Below are 20,661 nucleotides of genomic sequence, written 5' to 3'. Positions count from 1 at the left end.
TGTAAGTGTGTATGCATGCGTGTATGAGTGTTTGTTTGCATGTTTGAATGCATGTGTGTATGGGTGTTTGAATGCATGTAATTGCTCATGTGAGTGCGTGTTGGAATGTGTCAAGGCCCAATTCCTCGGGATCTGTGCATTGCTAATCAAGGGGCCCTCCTCCAGGCAGCACCAACTCAGTTGCCTTAATGGCGCTGAGGGTTGGAGAGGCCAGGTGGGGGGAAGGGAAGGAAAGGAACAGCCAGGAGGGAGATCTGAAAAAGAAATCGTTAGGTACAAAATATGCACTATATAACCATATGCTCAAAAGTAATTCAATAGAAACAAAGGTCCCAAAAAGGCGACTCAAGAGTTTAAGGGTGACACTCCGGGCCAAACCACAAGGCTAAACTACAATCACCAAATGTCTATCAAGAGCATATGTCAGGAGCTCAAAAAGGAACACCGCTATCTAATCAAGGAATAATAATAGCCATGAAACCAACAGTGTCGATATATCGTTATCACCACACACAATTGTAAAGAATATTTCTCATAATCAACCAGCAATATAAACGTTCTTAATAAACATGCAAGCAAACAGGAAGATAATCAGTTAACATGAAATGAGCTCGCACCTAACATTATAACATCGGATAAAATGTAATTTACATCAGAACTTTGCAAGAGATAATTGTTTTTTTTCCCGGAGCATTAAGCGCAATCAAGGACAAAGGTTGGAGAATATTGCCAGCTGAAGAAATCCAGTCGTGATGGCAACAAGAACTCTGCTAGTCTCCGAGAACCCAGGAGAAGCGGATACAAAGTAGCAAAGTTTACACAAAGCCAGTGGGGGCAGCCCCGTCGGAACAAACTCACCAGAGCGAGTCCGTCCACTCACTGAAAGGAATTCCTTTCTCCAGACGGCAGGAAGGAAAAACGGAAAGCTCTTACCCAAGGAGGTTCACAAAATAGTAAGCACTGGAACATGGGTGGGGCTGGCTTATATAGCCTGGCCCCACCCTAAAGATGGCCGCTATTGAGGATTGCTGGGAGTTGTAGTTCTAGGTTGGGGGGCAATGTAACCACCATCTAGCATTGCCTCTAGGCAGGTGGAACTTGCCACAAAGAGGATGCGAATGGTGCGATCTGCTGCATAGAAGGGCAGAGCAGATGCGCATCGCATCAGGGAGATCGCGGTGACCATTGAGAGGTGTGTTGCTGAGACCGCGCCACGGTGTGTGAGCGCGTTGATCCCAAGTCCTGACAGTACACCTCCTCCCCGAGCGTGGTCGTGGGCCGGGCCGAGAGGGGTGAAGAAGGTGGAAACATCTCATCAAACGGGGGGCATGGATGTGCGATGAAGGCTCCAAGGAATTTTCCTCAGGTCCATAGCCTTTCCAGGCCACCAAGTACCACAAGGAGGAACCGCTGAGCCAGGAGTCTAGGATGGTCCGCACCTCATATTCCCATTGTCCTTGCACAAGTATTGGAGCTGGCCGAGGTGCGCTGGATGGGGCAGAGGGTTTTAGTAAAGACGTATGGAACACTGGGTGTATTTTTAAGCAGGAGGTAATTTCAACTTATACGTCACTGGATTGACTTGACAGAGGATTTCGTAAGGTCCAATGAACTTAGGGTGGAACATGTTTTTGTCTTTAAACGTGAAATGCTTCGTAGATAGCCAGACCTAGGGGGTTATTCTAACTTTGGAGGAGGTGTTAATCCGTCCCAAAAGTGACGGAAAAGTGACGGATTTACCACCAGCCGTATTACGAGTCAATTATATCCTATGGAACTCGTAATACGGCTGGTGGTATATCCGCCACTTTACCGTCACTTTTGGGACGGATTAACACTCCTCTAAAGTTAGAATAACCCCCCTAGTCTTTTTCTTTATACAAAGGGGCAGGTTGATGTTTCTTACCATATTGTATTTTATATTTGGTCTTTGCCTGCCGTAAATTGTTTTGTAACTGTGAGTGTATTTTCTGCATATGGGACAGTACATCTTGGACTGCAGGCATGGCTTGGGTTTCGATTGGTAAAGTAACCAGTAGGACATGTGGATGTCGGTCGTACAATCCATAAAAAGGAGTTTGCTTTGTTGATGAGTGATAAGAATTATTGTATGCCAGTTCAGCGAGCCAGAGAAGGTCAGGCCATGTTGTAGGGATGTCGGAGGCGTAGCACTGTCGGTATTGCTTTAGTGTCTGGTTTAGTCTTTCGGTTTGACCGTCTGTTTGCGGGTGGTATCTGGTGGACAAGGCAGAGTCTATGTGTAAGGTTCGGCACCATGTTTGCCAGAAGCGGGCAGAAAATTGTGTTCCTCTGTCGGATAAAATGGTTTTTGGGAGCCCATGAAGACGAACAATGTTGTGAAGGATTAGAGTGGCCAAAGTACTAGATATTGGGAGTCCCTTACAGGCTATAAAGTGAGCGTACTTTGTGAGGCTGTCTATAACTACTAGGATTGCATTCAAGTGATTTACTTCGGGGAGTCCGGTAATGAAATCCATAGTTATGTGTTCCCAAGGGCAAGTAGGTGTTGGTAGAGGAATTAATAACCCCTTTGGTTTGTTATGTGAATTTTTACTTGGAGCACAGGTTTCGCACAATTGTACTAAATGTTTAATGTCCTTGGAGAAAGTGGGCCACCAGAAATATCTCTTCATTAGTTCTATAGTTTTTTGGGGACCTGGATGTCCTGGCATGGGGTGTGCATGCAAGCAATTAAAGGCAGTTTGTCTTAAGTCTGTGGTTGGCAGATAGACTCAAGATTCGTAGAATGGCAAACCTTGCTGGATAGAATGTTTGGTATTTTGTTTTAACCAGTTTTGCCACTCTGTGATGTGAAAGTGAGTGTGGATAAGGTCAAGGAAATTATCAGCGGCTATAAGGCATAAAACCTTGGAAAGGTCTATAATTGACTGTGGTTTTATTTCTTCGTGTGAGAGGGAAGCGTCTTGTCTTGTTAAAGCATCAGCTTTCCTGTTTTCTGTGCCGGGTCTGAAAGTTACAACAAAGTCAAATTCGTCAAAGAAGGGCATCCACCTTAGTTGTCTGGGGGTTAACACCCTAGCTGAGCTCATGAACTGTAGGTTTCGATGATCGGAATATACCGTGATCTTGTGCTCTGTTCCAGATAGGTAGTGTCTCCACTCCTTGAAAGCATCTCGGATAGCCAAGAGTTCTTTCTCTGCAATGGTATAATTCTGTTCTGCGGTATTCAACTTTCTAGACATATAGACGACCGGATGTAGTTGTCCAGTGTGAGGGTGACGTTGAGACAATATGGCTCCTAACGCTACATCTGAGGCATCTGCCTCCACTATGAAAGGTTCTGTGACTCTCGGATGGGCTAGAATGGGTGCAGTAGTGAAAGCCTTTTTTAGCGTGGTGAAAGCCTCGTCGGCTTCTGCCGACCGACAGAAAGCAGTGTTCTTGCGCAATAGTCAGGTGATTGGTGCCACTTTCTGAGAGAAATGTTCGATAAATCGTCGATAGAAATTTGTGAGGCCTAAGAAGCATTGCACGTCTCAGACCGATTTAGGTCTGGGACACTCGATCACTGCTTGTATTTTTCGTTGGGTCATCTGCATTCCTTTCGGAGTCAAAGTGACCCCTAGGAACTCCACAGTTCTAATGTGGAATTCGCATTTGCTTAGTTTACAGTATAAACGATGCGTTCGCAAAGTATGTAGTACCCTTGTTACATGTTCTTCGTGGAGTTCCTCTGAATTGAAATAAATCAGAATATCATCGATGTAAACAATTACAAAGATATCGAGATATTCTCTTAGCACCTCATTAAGAAAGTACTGGAAGGCCGCAGGGGCGTTGCATAGTACAAAAGACATTACCTGGTATTCAAATAGCCCATAACGGGTTTTAAATGCTGACTTCCATTCGTCTCCTTCACGTATACGCACCAAGTGATAGGCTCCACGCAGATCAAGCTTAGTATATATAACAGCGTTTTTGACTTGGTCTAACAGTACTGGGATTAATGGCAATGGGTACTTGTTCTTCACCGTAATTTTGATCATTGCCCTGTAATCTATACACGGTCTTAATTCTCCTTTTGCCTTAGATACAAAGAACAACAGAGAGGCAGCTGGAGAAAGTGAGGGATGAATCAAGTTGTTTGCTAGACGTTGGCCAAGATACTCACGCAAATGTAGATTCTCTTTTTCGAAGAGGGCGTAAATTCTGCAGTTCAGTATATTGGCCTCAGGTAGAAGGTCTATCTGACAGTCGTATGGTCTATGGGGGGGTAAGGTACTTGCTGCTTGTTCACTAAAGATGTCGGCATACTCTGCATACATGTCAGGCAAGATAGTCACTTTTTCTGCTGCAGTATATGTTGACAAGGTTTTTTCCTTACCAAAATTCTTCTGACAAAATGCAGAAGAGAAACTTAAAGTTTGTTTTTGCCAGTCGATATGTGGATTATGCAGCATTAACCAGGGCATGCCTAATGTGAAGCCATACTGGGGTGCCTGAATGATATCAAAGGATAGTCTCTCCCGGTGTTTAAAACCATCGACATCTTGACACTTGATGTGTGTTGGCGAGGTACACATGGTGACTGGGCCTCCTGATAACTCACTACCATCCACTGCTTGCACAATTTCTGGTGACTTTTTTTAATCCACGTGAGTTGTAAAGTTTTGGCAGTTTGTGAGTCTACAAAGTTTCCAGTTGCACCAGAATCTATTAAAGCCTGGATCTTCTGCCATTTTCCTAAGACCATAAGTTGCATGGAAAGTCGAAGGTGCCTACAGTGTGGACGTGGATTCAGGTGTACTGAAGAGATCATCAATGAACCCAAGAAATTCCCTTCATTCTTTCTTGGGCCGTCTAGTTTACCTCAGGGTTTTCAAGCATAGCTATTTGTTTCTTAGGGGTGGTGGTTGATGCCATTTAGTTTTTTGGTTTAGCTAAGCAATCCCTCATGAAATGTCCTTTCTTTCCGCAATATAAACATTGACCTTTACGACGTCGCATGTCTTTTACTTCTTTGGTAAGGGGTTGACGAAGAGTTCCTATTTCCATAGGCTCACCGATGGTGTCTGAAGGAACAGAGGGGAGAGGGTTGCAGTATCTATCTGGTCGCCAATTACTACGTTCTGGGCGTTTCCTGTCTCCTTTTCTTTCAGTGAGTCTGTGATCTAGTCGCAGCGTGATATTTATCAAATCTGTACAGGTTCTTGGTTGGGGGTCAATTTGTACTAGAATGTCTTTTAGTTCTTCTTTGAGCCCCTGATAAAAGAATGCAGATCTTTTTTATTCTGGCCAAGATGTTTCTACCACCAATCTGTTAAAATGAGACAGATAAGAGATGAGGTCCTTCTTGCCTTGTCCTAGCTCTAAGAGTTCCTTGTCCGCAGACATAGTGACGGCACGTCTATCAAAGCTTTTTTGAACTCTTCAACAAAAAGACACCAATTATACAACAACTGGCTGTCCTGTTGCACCAAAGGGACTGCCCACGTAGCAGCATCACCAGACAGATATGAAATAAGAAAAGCGATCCTGGATTGTGGATCTGGAAAAGCGGCCGGACGACATGTGAAGTGCAATTCTACCAGAGTAAGGAAGATCTGCACCTTAGAGGGGTCTCCTGAAAACCTCTCAGGAGCTGCGAGAGGAATTTGTGTAGGGACTTTCACAGAAATGTTACTGGGAAGAGAGGATAAACGAGGCGGTGAGGGCGTGGTTCCTGTACCATCTACTTTAGCTTGTAATTGTGTAACTTTCGTGACTAAGGCTGCCGTGGCGTTTTTTGATTCCTGCAATTCTTTTTGTAATTGTGTAAGAACTTGCATCACAGAGTCTAAGGTGGCCATCCTGACCAGCACTCACACAGATCGAGAGGAATGTAATCTTGTGGGCTTACTATTCTGTCAAGGTCCAATTCCTCGGGATCTGTGCGTTGCTAATGAAGGGGCCCTCCTCCAGGCAGCACCATCTCAGTTGCCTTAATGGCGCTGAGGGTTGGAGAGGCCAGGCGGGGGGAAGGGAAGGAAAGGAACAGCCAGGAGGGAGATCTGAAAAAGAAATCGTTAGGTAAAAAATATGCACTATATAACCATATGCTCAAAAGTAATTCTATAGAAACAAAGGTCCCAAATAGGCGACTCAAGAGTTTAAGGATGACACTCCGGGCCAAACCACAAGGCTAAACTACAATCACCAAATGTCTATCAAGAGCATATGTCAGGAGCTCAAAAAGGAACACCGCTATCTGATCAAGGAATAATAATAGCCATGAAACCAACAGTGTTGATATATTGTAATCACCACACACAATTGTAAAGACTATTTCTCATAATCAACCAGCAATATAAACGTTCTCAATAAACATGCAAGCAAACAGGAAGATAATCAGTTAACATGAAATGAGCTCGCACCTAACATTATAACATCGGATAAAATGTAATTTAAATCAGAACTTTGCAAGAGATAATTGTTTTTTTTCCCGGAGCATTAAGCGCAACCAAGGACAAAGGTCGGAGAAAATTGCCGGCTGAAGAAATCTAGTCGTGATGGCAACAAGAACTCTGCTAGTCTCCGAGAACCCAGGAGAAGTGGATACAAACTAGCAAAGTTTACACAAAGCCAGTGGGGGAAGCCCCGTCGGAACAAACTCACCAGAGCGAGTCCGTCCACTCACTGAAAGGAATTCCTTTCTCCAGACGGCAGGAAGGAAAAACGGAAAGCTCTTACCCAAGGAGGTTCACAAAATAGTAAGCACTGGAACATGGGTGGGGCTGGCTTATATAGCCTGGCCCCACCCTAAAGATGGCCGCTATTGAGGATTGCTGGGAGTTGTAGTTCTAGGTTGGGGGGCAATGTAACCACCATCTAGCATTGCCTCTAGGCAGGTGGAACTTGCCACAAAGAGGATGCGAATGGTGCGATCTGCTGCATAGAAGGGCAGAGCAGATGCGCATCGCATCAGGGAGATCGTGGTGACCATTGAGAGGTGTGTTGCTGAGACCGAGCCACGGTGTGTGAACGCGTTGATCCCAAGTCCTGACAGTACACCTCCTCCCCGAGCGCGGTCGTGGGCCGGGCCGAGAGGGGTGAAGAAGGTGGAAACGTCTCATCAAACGGGGGGCATGGATGTGCGATGAAGGCTCCAAGGAATTTTCCTTAGGTCCATAGCCTTTCCAGGCCACCAAGTACCACAAGGAGGAACCGCGGAGCCAGGAGTCTAGGATGGTCCGCACCTCATATTCCCATTGTCCTTGCACAAGTATTGGAGCTGGTTGAGGTGCGCTGGATGGGGCAGCGGGTTTTAGTAAAGACGTATGGAACACTGGGTGTATTTTTAAGCAGGAGGTAATTTCAACTTATACGTCACTGGATTGACTTGACAGAGGATTTCGTAAGGTCCAATGAACTTAGGGTGGAACATGTTTTTGTCTTTAAACGTGAAATGCTTCGTAGATAGCCAGACCTAGTCTTTTTCTTTATACAAAGGGGCAGGTTGATGTTTCTTACCATATTGTATTTTATATTTGGTCTTTGCCTGCCGTAAATTGTTTTGTAACTGTGAGTGTATTTTCTGCATATGGGACAGTACATCTTGGACTGCAGGCATGGCTTGGGTTGCGATTGGTAAAGTAACCAGTAGGACATGTGGATGTCGGTCGTACAATCCATAAAAAGGAGTTTGCTTTGTTGATGAGTGATAAGAATTATTGTATGCCAGTTCAGCGAGCCAGAGAAGGTCAGGCCATGTTGTAGGGATGTCGGAGGCATAGCACCGTCGGTATTGCTTTAGTGTCTGGTTTAGTCTTTCGGTTTGACCATCTGTTTGCGGGTGGTATCTGGTGGACAAGGCAGAGTCTATTTGTAAGGTTCGGCACCATGTTTGCCAGAAACGGGCAGAAAATTGTGTTCCTCTGTCGGATAAAATGGTTTTTGGGAGCCCATGAAGACGAACAATGTTGTGAAGGATTAGAGTGGCCAAAGTACTAGATATTGGGAGTCCCTTACAGGCTATGAAGTGAGCGTACTTTGTGAGGCTGTCTATAACTACTAGGATTGCATTCAAGTGATTTACTTCCGGGAGTCCGGTAATGAAATCCATAGTAACGTGTTCCCAAGGGCAAGTAGGTGTTGGTAGAGGAATTAATAACCCCTTTGGTTTGTTATGTGAATTTTTACTTGGAGCACAGGTTTCGCACAATTGTACTAAATATTTAATGTCCTTGGAGAAAGTGGGCCACCAGAAATATCTCTTCATTAGTTCTATAGTTTTTTGGGGACCTGGATGTCCTGGCATGGGGTGTGCATGCAAGCAATTAAAGGCAGTTTGTCTTAAGTCTGTGGTTGGCAGATAGACTCAAGATTCGTAGAACGGCAAACCTTGCTGGATAGAATGTTTGGTATTTTGTTTTAACCAGTTTTGCCACTCTGTGATGTGAAAGTGAGTGTGGATAAGGTCAAGGAAATTATCAGCGGCTATAAGGCATAAAACCTTGGAAGGGTCTATAATTGACTGTGGTTTTATTTCTTCGTGTGAGAGGGAAGCGTCTTGTCTTGTTAAAGCATCAGCTTTCCTGTTTTCTGTGCCGGGTCTGAAAGTTACAACAAAGTCAAATTCGTCAAAGAAGGGCATCCACCTTAGTTGTCTGGGGGTTAACACCCTAGCTGAGCTCATGAACTGTAGGTTTCGATGATCGGAATATACCGTGATCTTGTGCTCTGTTCCAGATAGGTAGTGTCTCCACTCCTTGAAAGCATCTCGGATAGCCAAGAGTTCTTTCTCTGCAATGGTATAATTCTGTTCTGCGGTATTCAACTTTCTAGACATATAGACGACCGGATGTAGTTGTCCAGTGTGAGGGTGACGTTGAGACAATAGGGCTCCTAACGCTACATCTGAGGCATCTGCCTCCACTATGAAAGGTTCTGTGACTCTCGGATGGGCTAGAATGGGTGCAGTAGTGAAAGCCTTTTTTAGCGTGGTGAAAGCCTCGTCGGCTTCTGCCGACCGACAGAAAGCAGTGTTCTTGCGCAATAGTCAGGTGATTGGTGCCACTTTCTGAGAGAAATGTTCGATAAATCGTCGATAGAAATTTGTGAAGCCTAAGAAGCATTGCACGTCTCAGACCGATTTAGGTGTGGGACACTCAATCACTGCTTGTATTTTTCGTTGGGTCATCTGCATTCCTTTCGGAGTCAAAGTGACCCCTAGAAACTCCACAGTTCTAATGTGGAATTCGCATTTGCTTAGTTTACAGTATAAACGATGCGTTCGCAAAGTATGTAGTACCCTTGTTACATGTTCTTCGTGGAGTTCCTCTGAATTGAAATAAATCAGAATATCATCGATGTAAACAATTACAAAGATATCGAGATATTCTCTTAGCACCTCATTAAGAAAGTACTGGAAGGCCGCAGGGGCGTTGCATAGTACAAAAGACATTACCTGGTATTCAAATAGCCCATAACGGGTTTTAAATGCTGTCTTCCATTCGTCTCCTTCACGTATACGCACCAAGTGATAGGCTCCACGCAGATCAAGCTTAGTATATATAACAGCGTTTTTGACTTGGTCTAACAGTACTGGGATTAATGGCAATGGGTACTTGTTCTTCACCGTAATTTTGATCATTGCCCTGTAATCTATACACGGTCTTAATTCTCCATTTGCCTTAGATACAAAGAACAACAGAGAGGCAGCTGGAGAACGTGAGGGATGAATCAAGTCGTTTGCTAGACGTTGGCCAAGATACTCACGCAAATGTAGATTCTCTTTTTCGAAGAGGGCGTAAATTCTGCAGTTCAGTATATTGGCCTCAGGTAGAAGGTCTATCTGACAGTCGTATGGTCTATGGGGGGGTAAGGTACTTGCTGCTTGTTCACTAAAGATGTCGGCATACTCTGCATACATGTCAGGCAAGATAGTCACTTTTTCTGCTGCAGTATATGTTGACAAGGTTTTTTCCTTACCAAAATTCTTCTGACAAAATGCAGAAGAGAAACTTAAAGTTTGTTTTTGCCAGTCGATATGTGGATTATGCAGCATTAACCAGGGCCTACTTAATGTGAAGCCATACTGGGGTGCCTGAATGATATCAAAGGATAGTCTCTCCTGGTGTTTAAAACCATCGACATCTTGACACTTGATGTGTGTTGGCGAGGTACACATGGTGACTGGGCCTCCTGATAACTCACTACCATCCACTGCTTGCACAATTTCTGGTGACTTTTTTTAATCCACGTGAGTTGTAAAGTTTTGGCAGTTTGTGAGTCTACAAAGTTTCCAGTTGCACCAGAATCTATTAAAGCCTGGATCTTCTGCCATTTTCCTAAGACCATAAGTTGCATGGAAAGTCGAGGGTGCCTACAGTGTGGACGTGGATTCAGGTGTACTGAAGAGATCATCAATATACCCAAGAAATTCCCTTCCTTCTTTATTGGGCCGTCTAGTTTACCTCAGGGTTTTCAAGCATAGCTATTTGTTTCTTAGGGGTGGTGGTTGATTCCATTTTGTTTTTTGGTTTAGCTAAGCAATCCCTCACGAAATGTCCTTTCTTTCCGCAATATAAACATTGACCTTTACGACGTCGCAAGTCTTTTTCTTCTTTGGTAAGGGGTTGACGAAGAGTTCCTATTTCCATAGGCTCACCGATGGTGTCTGAAGGAACAGAGGGGAGAGGGTTGCAGTATCTATCTGGTCGCCAATTACTACGTTCTGGGCGTTTCCGGTCTCCTTTTCTTTCAGTGAGTCTGTGATCTAGTCGCAGCGTGATATTTATCAAATCTGTACAGGTTCTTGGTTGGGGGTCAATTTGCGCTAGAATGTCTTTTAGTTCTTCTTTGAGCCCCTGATAAAAGAATGCAGATCTTTTTTCTTCTGGCCAAGATGTTTCTACCACCAATCGGTTAAAATGAGACAGATAAGAGATGAGGTCCTTCTTGCCTTGTCTTAGCTCTAAGAGTTCCTTGTCCGCAGACATAGTGACGGCACGTCTATCAAAGCTTTTTTGAACTCTTCAACAAAAAGACACCAATTATACAACAACTGGCTGTCCTGTTGCACCAAAGGGACTGCCCACGTAGCAGCATCACCAGACAGATATGAAATAAGAAAAGCGATCCTGGATTGTGGATCCGGAAAAGCGGCCGGACGACATGTGAAGTGCAATTCTACCAGAGTAAGGAAGATCTGCACCTTAAAGGGGTCTCCTGAAAACCTCTCAGGAGCTGCGAGAGGAATTTGTGTAGGGACTTTCACAGAAATGTTACTGGGAAGAGAGGATAAACGAGGCGGTGAGGGCGTGGTTCCTGTACCATCTACTTTAGCTTGTAATTGCGTAACTTTCGTGACTAAGGCTGCCATGGCATTTTTTGATTCCTGCAATTCTTTTTGTAATTGTGTAAGAACTTGCATCACAGAGTCCAAGGTGGCCATCCTGACCAGCACTTACACAGATCGAGAGGAATGTAATCTTGTGGGCTTTCTATTCTGTCAAGGTCCAATTCCTCGGGATCTGTGCGTTGCTAATGAAGGGGCCCTCCTCCAGGCAGCACCATCTCAGTTGCCTTAATGGCGCTGAGGGTTGGAGAGGCCAGGCGGGGGGAAGGGAAGGAAAGGAACAGCCAGGAGGGAGACCTGAAAAAGAAATCGTTAGGTAAAAAATATGCACTATATAACCATATGCTCAAAAGTAATTCTATAGAAACAAAGGTCCCAAATAGGTGATTCAAGAGTTTAAGGATGACACTCCGGGCCAAACCACAAGGCTAAACTACAATCACCAAATGTCTATCAAGAGCATATGTCAGGAGCTCAAAAAGGAACACCGCTATCTGATCAAGGAATAATAATAGCCATGAAACCAACAGTGTTGATATATTGTAATCACCACACACAATTGTAAAGACTATTTCTCATAATCAACCAGCAATATAAACGTTCTTAATAAACATGCAAGCAAACAGGAAGATAATCAGTTAACATGAAATGTGCTCGCACATAACATTATAACATCAGATAAAATGTAATATTCATCAGAACTTTGCAAGAGATAATAGTTTTTTTCGCGGAGCATTAAGCGCAACCAAGGACAAAGGTCGGAGAAAATTGCCGGCTGAAGAAATCCAGTCGCGATGGCAACAAGAACTCTGCTAGTTTCCGAGAACCCAGGAGAAGAGGATACAAAGTAGCAAAGTTTACACAAGGCCGGTGGGGGAAGCCCCGTCGGAACGAACTCACCAGAGCGAGTCCGTCCACTCGCTGAAAGGAATTCCTTTCTCCAGATGGCAGGAAGGAAAAATGGAAAGCTCTTACCCAAGGAGGATCACAAAATAGTAAGCACTGGAACATGGGTGGGGCTGGCTTATATAGCCTGGCGCCACCCTAAATATGGCCGCTATTGAGGATTGCTGGGAGTTGTAGTTCTAGGTTGGGGGCAATGTAATCACCATCTAGCATTGCCTCTAGGCAGGTGGAACTTGCCACAAAGAGGATGCGAACGGCGCGATCTGCTGCATAGAAGGGTGGAACAGACATGCATCACATCAGGGAGATCGTGGTGACCATTGAGAGGTGTGTTGCTGAGACTGCGCCATGGTGTATGAGCGCGCTGATCCCAAGTCCTGACAGAATGATTGTGTGAATGCGAGTACGGATGTGTGTGAAAGAATGTGTGTATGGATGCGTGTGAGTGAATGCGTGTATGTATGCATGTGAGTGAATGCGAGTATGGATGTGTGTGAGTGAATGCATGTATGTAAGTGTGGGTGAATGAGTGTAGGTGGGGTGCTTGTAGTTGTGTGTGTGTGAGTGTATGCGGAGTGTGGGGGTTGGGGTGCTATACTGGAAGGGGGGTGGGGGTGGGGGATGCTTTACTGGCAGGGGTGGGGGGTGCTGTACTGGAAGAGGGGTGGGAGGTTCTGGTATGGATGGAAGGGTAGGGGGTACTGGGATTGCAGGGGGATGGAGGCGTCATCTGCCGGCACCAGGAAAGAGATTTCCTGTCACTGGTAGCCTTTCCACCAGGGTTTTCGTGGTGGTGGAAAGTAGACTCGTAATAAAGCTGGTGGCCTTCAGTGGACCGCCGGGTTGGAGATGCTAATCTCCGGCCCGGCTGTCCAACCGTCCTGGCGGTACAGGTGGAATATGGTGGTCTTCACTGCCGGCCTATCAGCGGTGCGACCGCCTCTGTGAGTCTGGTGGTCAGTAGACCGCCAGACTCGTAATGAGAGCCTTAATGTCTTGAAATGGACAGTAGATGGGGAGTTTGAGGCCCTAAAAATTGCCATCTGCCAAGCGACCAGATGGGCTGTTAGGAGGGGAAGCTCTGCACAACATCAGCCTGTGACCATGACCAGAGGTCACGCCTGCTACCCTTCCTCCTGGATAAGGGGGAATCACCAAGGGATTCCAGCACCAGCTGCCCTGGAGCTTGGAGGACCAGATCCTACCTGCTTGCAAAACCAGTGTGCCCTGTGAGGAAGTAGAGAGCATTGTAAGGAGCAAGGTTCAGTGGGGAGCCCTGTCAACTGGACTTCATTTGTGAGATTTGAGGAGACAGCTGCCCAACTGATTTGGTTGTTGTCTGTGTGTAGAATGAAGGTGATGACCCTTATATGCCAGAATAGGGCCACAGTGAATTGAGCTGTGTGCATCACTGTGCTGATAGGTTGGACCCCTTGCACAGTGAAGAGACAGTGACCCTGTGTGCTATAAGGGGCCCCACCAGAAGACTGCTGTGATGTGAGGACCATAGCCCTTGTGCTGTGGTGAGCTGTGACCCCATACACTAGGAGGGGCTGCCAATGAAGGCTTTGCTGTGCCAAATGGACTGGAGCCTGTGAACAGGGACAATATGATGAGCCCATATGCAGCCAGGGTCACCAGGAGCAACAAGATGTGCAACCTGATTCCCCCACTCCTGCTGGAGAAGTGAGGCCACCGTGGGAGCACATGGCACCATCATTAACCACTTCAAGATCAACTCCCCCAACTGGAAAGCAGATCATACCCTAACCCTGCAAGGAGGAGCCACAGGTACCCTCTGGGTCACTTCAGTGGTGCCACTGCATGTGAGGAACTCCACATCCACTGAGTGCAGCCTACCATTGCCGTGTGACCTGATTCATCTGCTGCCGCTCAGAGCACCTGTGGCTGGGGAGCGCTCAAGACCTCTGAATGCTACAAGGCTGCAGAGGAGGGTAAGACTGATTTCAAACTGTCGGCCCCAGGGGAACTTGCTTGCTAGTTAGTGTTACAGCACTCAGACTATTAGTAAGGCTTGCCCTGGATGTTGCCTATAGTGAATGAGAAATAACCATTATTATTAGGAACAAAGATGTGGTGGGATCCGGGGGACTGCCTAAAGAAACACTAGCGCCATGATGTCAAGTGGACTATGTAGTTGTTTGTGAACGTTATCTATCATACCTTTGTGTTGTTAGCACTAGAAATACAATACTTGTTTTTATAAAAGTGAGTATTTGGCAGGACTATGATTTCTTGCTGTGCTGTGCTGTGTTGTGAGTCTGTGTTAATCCCCTGTATTCCTCACCCTCTGTCCTGGACTTCTTGGAACGCACTGCTCCTGAGATTCAGCTTCTGAGTGGTACTTGGCCCTTTTGCTCAAAATTAATAGTGTGTTGGGACCCGGGACATCAGGAGTAGAAGGCCTCAAACCCCCTGCTTGCCCTATGGCCTTCTGAAAGGGGTTCTGATGGATATAATATAGGAGGTAATTATCAGTGTGTGGCGAGGCGTGAATTACAGTAACTTTAGGGCACAAGTTATAGTTACTTGAGATAAATATATCTGTTGAATCTCAGTGTTTTTTTAATTTAAGATGGTATGTTTTAACTATCATTTTCAACTAACTATAACATCACTTTGACCCTTATTTATTTCAAGGAATGTCTAAGTTTTTTTTTTTATTTCTAACTATAACTGTCACTTTAATCTTTGTTGTTTTTAATAGAATTTTTTGATATACATTTCTTTCATTATATAAAAGGCAAGTCAATTGGTTTTGTCAATAAACATTTCAATAAAGCATTTACATTCAAAACAACATTAAACAAGTGTCAGCTGTTTTTTATACACTTCAGGCCACATCATGCAATCATAAACCAACAACAAGAGAGCCTGCATTTTCATGCTGAAGGATGAAAGCTTCAGCTCTGGGAAGGCTTAAAAGTTTAAATGTCAATAGCTTTTCCTGGGGCCATATTCTACAGACCCAGGAAATCTAGGGTTAATTTTGTAAGTATGTGTTGGGGGGAGGGAGTGTGCCGCTTTCCCTGCACAACATTTAAAAAAGATGTTGGTGGAGCCCCTACCCAGATTGAAGCACCACCATGCAGCCCAAGATATCTAAATTATCCCTTGAAGGTCACAAAAAAGAGTTCCTTGCCAGCAGAAGTGAATAATAAATGAGCAGTTTTGGTGGCTCATTTATTATTCTTCCCATTTTTGGTGGGTGTCCTGTCTCACCTGACATGCCCACAGCTTTAATTTTTGTTGGAGGCTATGCAGGGATCCATAGGGCCACTGCACAGTCCCGGATCCTTGCAAACAGTACCACTGCATGGTGCTGCGCAGGAGCTGACCACAATTTTTGTAATTTTTAATTTTGTAACTATGAAGTGCCTGGCACCCCACTTCATTGTTAGCATTGAGTCTTGTGGGGGAGGCACATGACCTCCACAACCCCGCAGACTCTCCTGCAAGCACCCACCAAGGTTACGGCAGGAGCAAGCATTACGCCTTCCCGACAAGAGCAGCTTTTTTTCTGTGCCTGTTGGACGGGGACAATTCTATGTTTCACTTCCTGTGAAAGTGCGGGCAGTGGGAATAATTTGTGCTCCCACCTGACAGGAGCCTTTCTGCTCTTGTCGGGTGGAAACTCAGAATTCTTCCCTGGCCATGCTCTTGCAGGCAGGGAAGCAATAGGGATGGGGTTCCCAGGATAATCTCACTATACCAGCCCTTCAGAATGGTGTCCCCATGGCCCAAAAAAGGCTCCAGGAAGGAGGCGTGCATCCCTTCCTCTTTACATATGAATCAGCGTCGAAAGTTCGGATCCCCAGGTCCCAGAAAAGGCTTGGTGAAGGGAGTAGCAAGACTCCTTTACCCTTTAAATATCAATCAGCCCTAGGAATGGGGCCCTTGAGGCTCAGAAAAGGCTCAGAGAGGGGGGGGGGCTGTATGCACCCCCTCCCCTTTACACATTAATTGGGCCTGAGGGATGGGGTCCCCAGAGCCCAGACAAAAGCACAGGGAATAGAGGTCGCATGCCCTCTCCCCATTAAAAATATGCTGCACCACCCCCATGGGCCCTGGCCCCCCCGAGAAAATGTTTTTAAAAGGCAGGAGCCCACTTTTTTTAAGTGTTCTGTGGATTGCTGACAAATTTGTGGTATAATATAAAAAAAATCATTTGGAGTCCTAGCGGGACCCCCCACCATACCTTGGGGGCAAAGTATCCCTGCCCTGCCTCCCATATTTTCTTTTGGACCTGTTTTCAGGACGGGGAATTAATCTTCTGAATACTAAAATGACTGCTGTCACATCTCTGCTGATATTACTTTACAATCTGTCAGGTCCACAGATCTTGATATATACATACATTTATAACCTTAATTTCTCCAAACCTATTGAACAGCTTTTCACCAAACAAAAAGCATGCTTTTGGACACATCCCACAGTTGACACCTGGCAGAGAGTCTTTGGCTGTGAGTTAGACCAGAGTCCCTGGTCTTCACAATTTTTGACAGCCAGAGGTATGGACGACCCTTCCAGTAGCCACTTTGCTGCTGACAAAGAAAGTGCCTAGACAGAAAGTGCCTTCTGGAGTTGGCCCCAGGAAGGAGGAAAAAGTTCAGAGACAAAAAACCTCTGGTATGACTTCTGGGCGCAGTTGGAACTTTGAGGCAAGAAACAAGGCTTGCCCCCTCAGGCCCTCCCTGAGTCCTGCTGCTATTTTTCCTCCCTTCTCTCCCTCCCCATGACCTACTTAACGGTCTGAGCCAGTCCATGCCTAGACTGCACCCAGTGCCAGGACCCCTGGATCTGCAACTGACCACCGGTGCTCCTCAGATGAGATCAAGAACTTCAGGCCTAAGACCCAGAATGACTTCCCTTGATCCACCAAGGGCCCCTTCTCCTGCCGTAGCTGCAATTTCTCATGCAATGTTGGAACCACCACAATCTCCACCCAACAGACCCCTGGACACAATTCCCAACTCCACTGCCCACTACTCAAGGTCCAATCCCTCTGCAAGTGAGCCATAGAAATCTGGAACACCAACACCACGCTTGAACCTGACATTATGTTCATCACTGAAACCTGGCTCACCCCGCTTATGCAACAAACATCACTACCGCCACACCCTCCACGTACAAGATGATCCACTGCGACAGACCCAGTAGGCATGGCGGAGGCATTGCTATCATCCACAAGGACTCCCTCCACTACACCGCCTCAGACAACGACACAACTCAGATCATTGAACACCTCAACTTCCAGATCAAACCTGACGCCAAAACCACCATTAGAGGAACCCTTGCCTACAGACTCCCTGGCCGCTGCCACAACTTCTGCAACTCCATCCCGGGCTTAATTGCACCCCTGGCAATTGATTCCAACCACATCTTCCTGGGGGAATTGAACTTCCACCTGGAAGACCCGGACAATGCCAACTCCACTCACTTATTGAAAATCTGAGCATCATCGGCCTCTCCCAGCTCGTGACCCCCCACACACTAGACCCCATTTTCACCTCCAGTGACAGAGCCAAGTTCTCCCACACCTCTGAGGTAAAATGGACTGACCACAACATCATTCACACCACAGTCTCATTACCAGACTTCACAGCATCAGCATCCAAGACAACGCACTCAACTGGATCTCCTCTTTCCTCGCCGGCCGAACACAGAGGATCCTCCTCCCTCCCTATGTCCCCGCACCCAAAGACATCATCTGTGGCATCTCCCGAGGCTCCTCCCTCAGCCCCACTGTCTTCAATATCTACATAACTCCACTGGCAGACATCTCATGCACCCATGGACTCAACCTCGTCTCCTATGCCGACGACACCCACCTCGTCCGATCCCTCACAGATGGAACCGCCACTTCACAAACTAAGGCACACATTTATACTCTGTTTGCACCAGATTTGCATAATTTCTTTTTACGCATATCTAGTGCAAACTTTACTCCATATTTATATTTTGACACTAGACCCGTACAGCGTCAAAATATTGGCATTAACGTCATTTTTTCCCTGTGGAAAACTACCTTGCATCAATGAGATGCAAAGCGTTCCCGGGCAAAAAATTACTCTAAGGCCCTAGCGTCTTATTTATTCTCACGTGCAAAAATCATGCACGGGAGGAGAAGGGCCTTAAATAATGGCGCTAAGCTTGCTTAGCCCCATTATTTAACACCTGGGTATGGGCAGGCGTTAGGGGACCTGTGGGCCATTTTCCACGGTCAGAGACCATGGAAGCAGCCCACAGGTGCCCTTCCCTGCACCCAGGGACACCCCCACCCACACCTGGAGGACACCTAAGGATGGGGGCACCCATCGCAGTTAAGTCCAGGTAAGTTTTTTTTTCTCTTTTTAACAGTGGCATAGGGGGGCTAACTTGGGCCCCCCTCCATGGCACTGTGCCCAATGGGCATGCCCAGGCATGCCCATTGGGCTGAGGGGCATGACTCCTGTCTTTACTAAGTCAGGAGTCATGTCCATGGGGGTTGTGCATCAAACAAATTACGCTAGCCAGGTTAGAGTAATTTTTTCACTCTAACCTGACTAGTGCCATTCTTTCCCACGCAACCTCCAGTTTGCCCTACGCCTCCCCTACCTGGTTAGCATCATTTATTTTTACGCTAACCGGGCCTTAGCGCCAGCTTGCACCATTCCTTAAATATGGCGCCCAGTTGACATCCTGGAATGGTGATAGCCGGCGCTATACTTTTTTATACAAACCTGAGCTAACGCAGGTTTGCGTCAAAAAGTATAAATCTGGGCCTAACTTCAAAAATGCTATGACCAACATCACCGAATTGATCAGGACCAACTGCCTCAAGCCAAATTCAGACAAAAAATGAGTTCCTCATCATTGGTAACAAGCTCTTCCCTTGGGGCACGTCTTCCGCCTTCAGTACAACATCCACTAACCATGCACAAACTCGGGATCATCCTGAACACCGAACTGACCATGAAGCAACAGATCAGCACCATCTCCTCTGCCTGCTTCCACATCATTTGCGTGCTCCACAAGTTCTTCCAATGAATCCCCATTTCTCCCAGGAAAACAGTCAGCCAGGCCCTCATCTCCAGCCGATTCGACTACTGCAATGTGCTCTATGCTGGAACCACAAAACAGCTCTTGAACCGCCTCCAGGCCTTTCAAAACACGGCAGCAAGACTCTTCCTTGACCTCCCAGAAGAACTAGCATTATGCTCCCCCTCAACACCCTCCACTGGCTCCCCGTCTAGCAAAGATACCTCTTCAAGCTCCTCATGCAAACATACAAGGCCCTCCACAACACCTGACCCACCTACAACAACAACTGCTCACCCTCCCTCATCCAGGCTCACGGAGGTTGCTCCTTCTCACACCTCACCGTCATATCCTGGAACGACCTTCCCTTCTACCGACGCACCAGCCCTTCCCTGAAGGATGCCATAGTTTTTGTAGACAGGGAGTGCAAAAGTCGTGAATGCTGGGTCCGAGTAGATTTTCCCAGAGTGCAGTTTGGACAGCAGCTAAAGTAGAGATGGTATCATGCCAGTCAGTTGGCCAAAAAGTATGAGCTCCAATGTAGATTTAATTCCCAGCAAGAGGGGAGTCATGACACATCTTGAAGACTTCAAGTCTCATATCTTTAGACAGAGTAAAAAGGACTTTACCCTGAAAGAAAAGATTCCCCTTCTTACGAACACAGACAGACAAGGTTTCCCATTCTTTCCTAGAAACTGAGGAATAAATGGCTCAAACTCTGTCAAGAAATGACTGTGCCACTCCAATGATTTTTTGAGGTGCTAGAATATATTGACCAGAAACAAAAGGGGCTTCAGGATATATTCATGAAGGGGTGTCAGTCAGAATATTTCTGGAACCAAGAATATACATGATGATAAAGTCATACTGATTACAGAAAAAAACCCATTGAGCTTGGCAACTGTTCTGGCACTGCATATTTCTGAGACATAGGAGACTGCAGTGGTCAGTGCCAATTTCAAAGGGTTCTCAAGCTCCTATTAAGAAATGTTTCCATTGAAAGCAAGTTTTCTTAATAGCTAAAAGTTCTCTTTCTGGGACAGAGTAATTCTTTTCAGAATCTGACAGAATATAAAAGAGGGAGAATATGGGATGTTTAAATCCATTCTCTTCTTGGAGTTGAAGAACAGCTCCAATAGCTCAGTTAGAGAAGTAGGCCCAATAATGAACTTTTTAGTTAGACGACGGTGGCATAAGATGGGAGCTTGAGTAAAGGCTTGTTTTAGAGCCTAGAAGGCTTCGCCAGCTAAAGAATTCCACTGAAAGCCATGACTGAGAATATGTTTTTTAAGGATACAAGTGATGTTGCTGGGTAATTGGGCAACATTGTCAATGCATTGATGGGAGAAATTGACTAGACTAAGAAAGTATTGGGTTTCCTTGATACTTGTAGG

Source organism: Pleurodeles waltl, chromosome 8, assembly GCF_031143425.1.
Source record: "Pleurodeles waltl isolate 20211129_DDA chromosome 8, aPleWal1.hap1.20221129, whole genome shotgun sequence".
Classification (NCBI taxonomy): Eukaryota; Metazoa; Chordata; class Amphibia; order Caudata; family Salamandridae; genus Pleurodeles; species Pleurodeles waltl.
The sequence above is the reverse complement of the archived record's forward strand: the minus strand, read 5'-3'. Positions refer to the sequence as shown.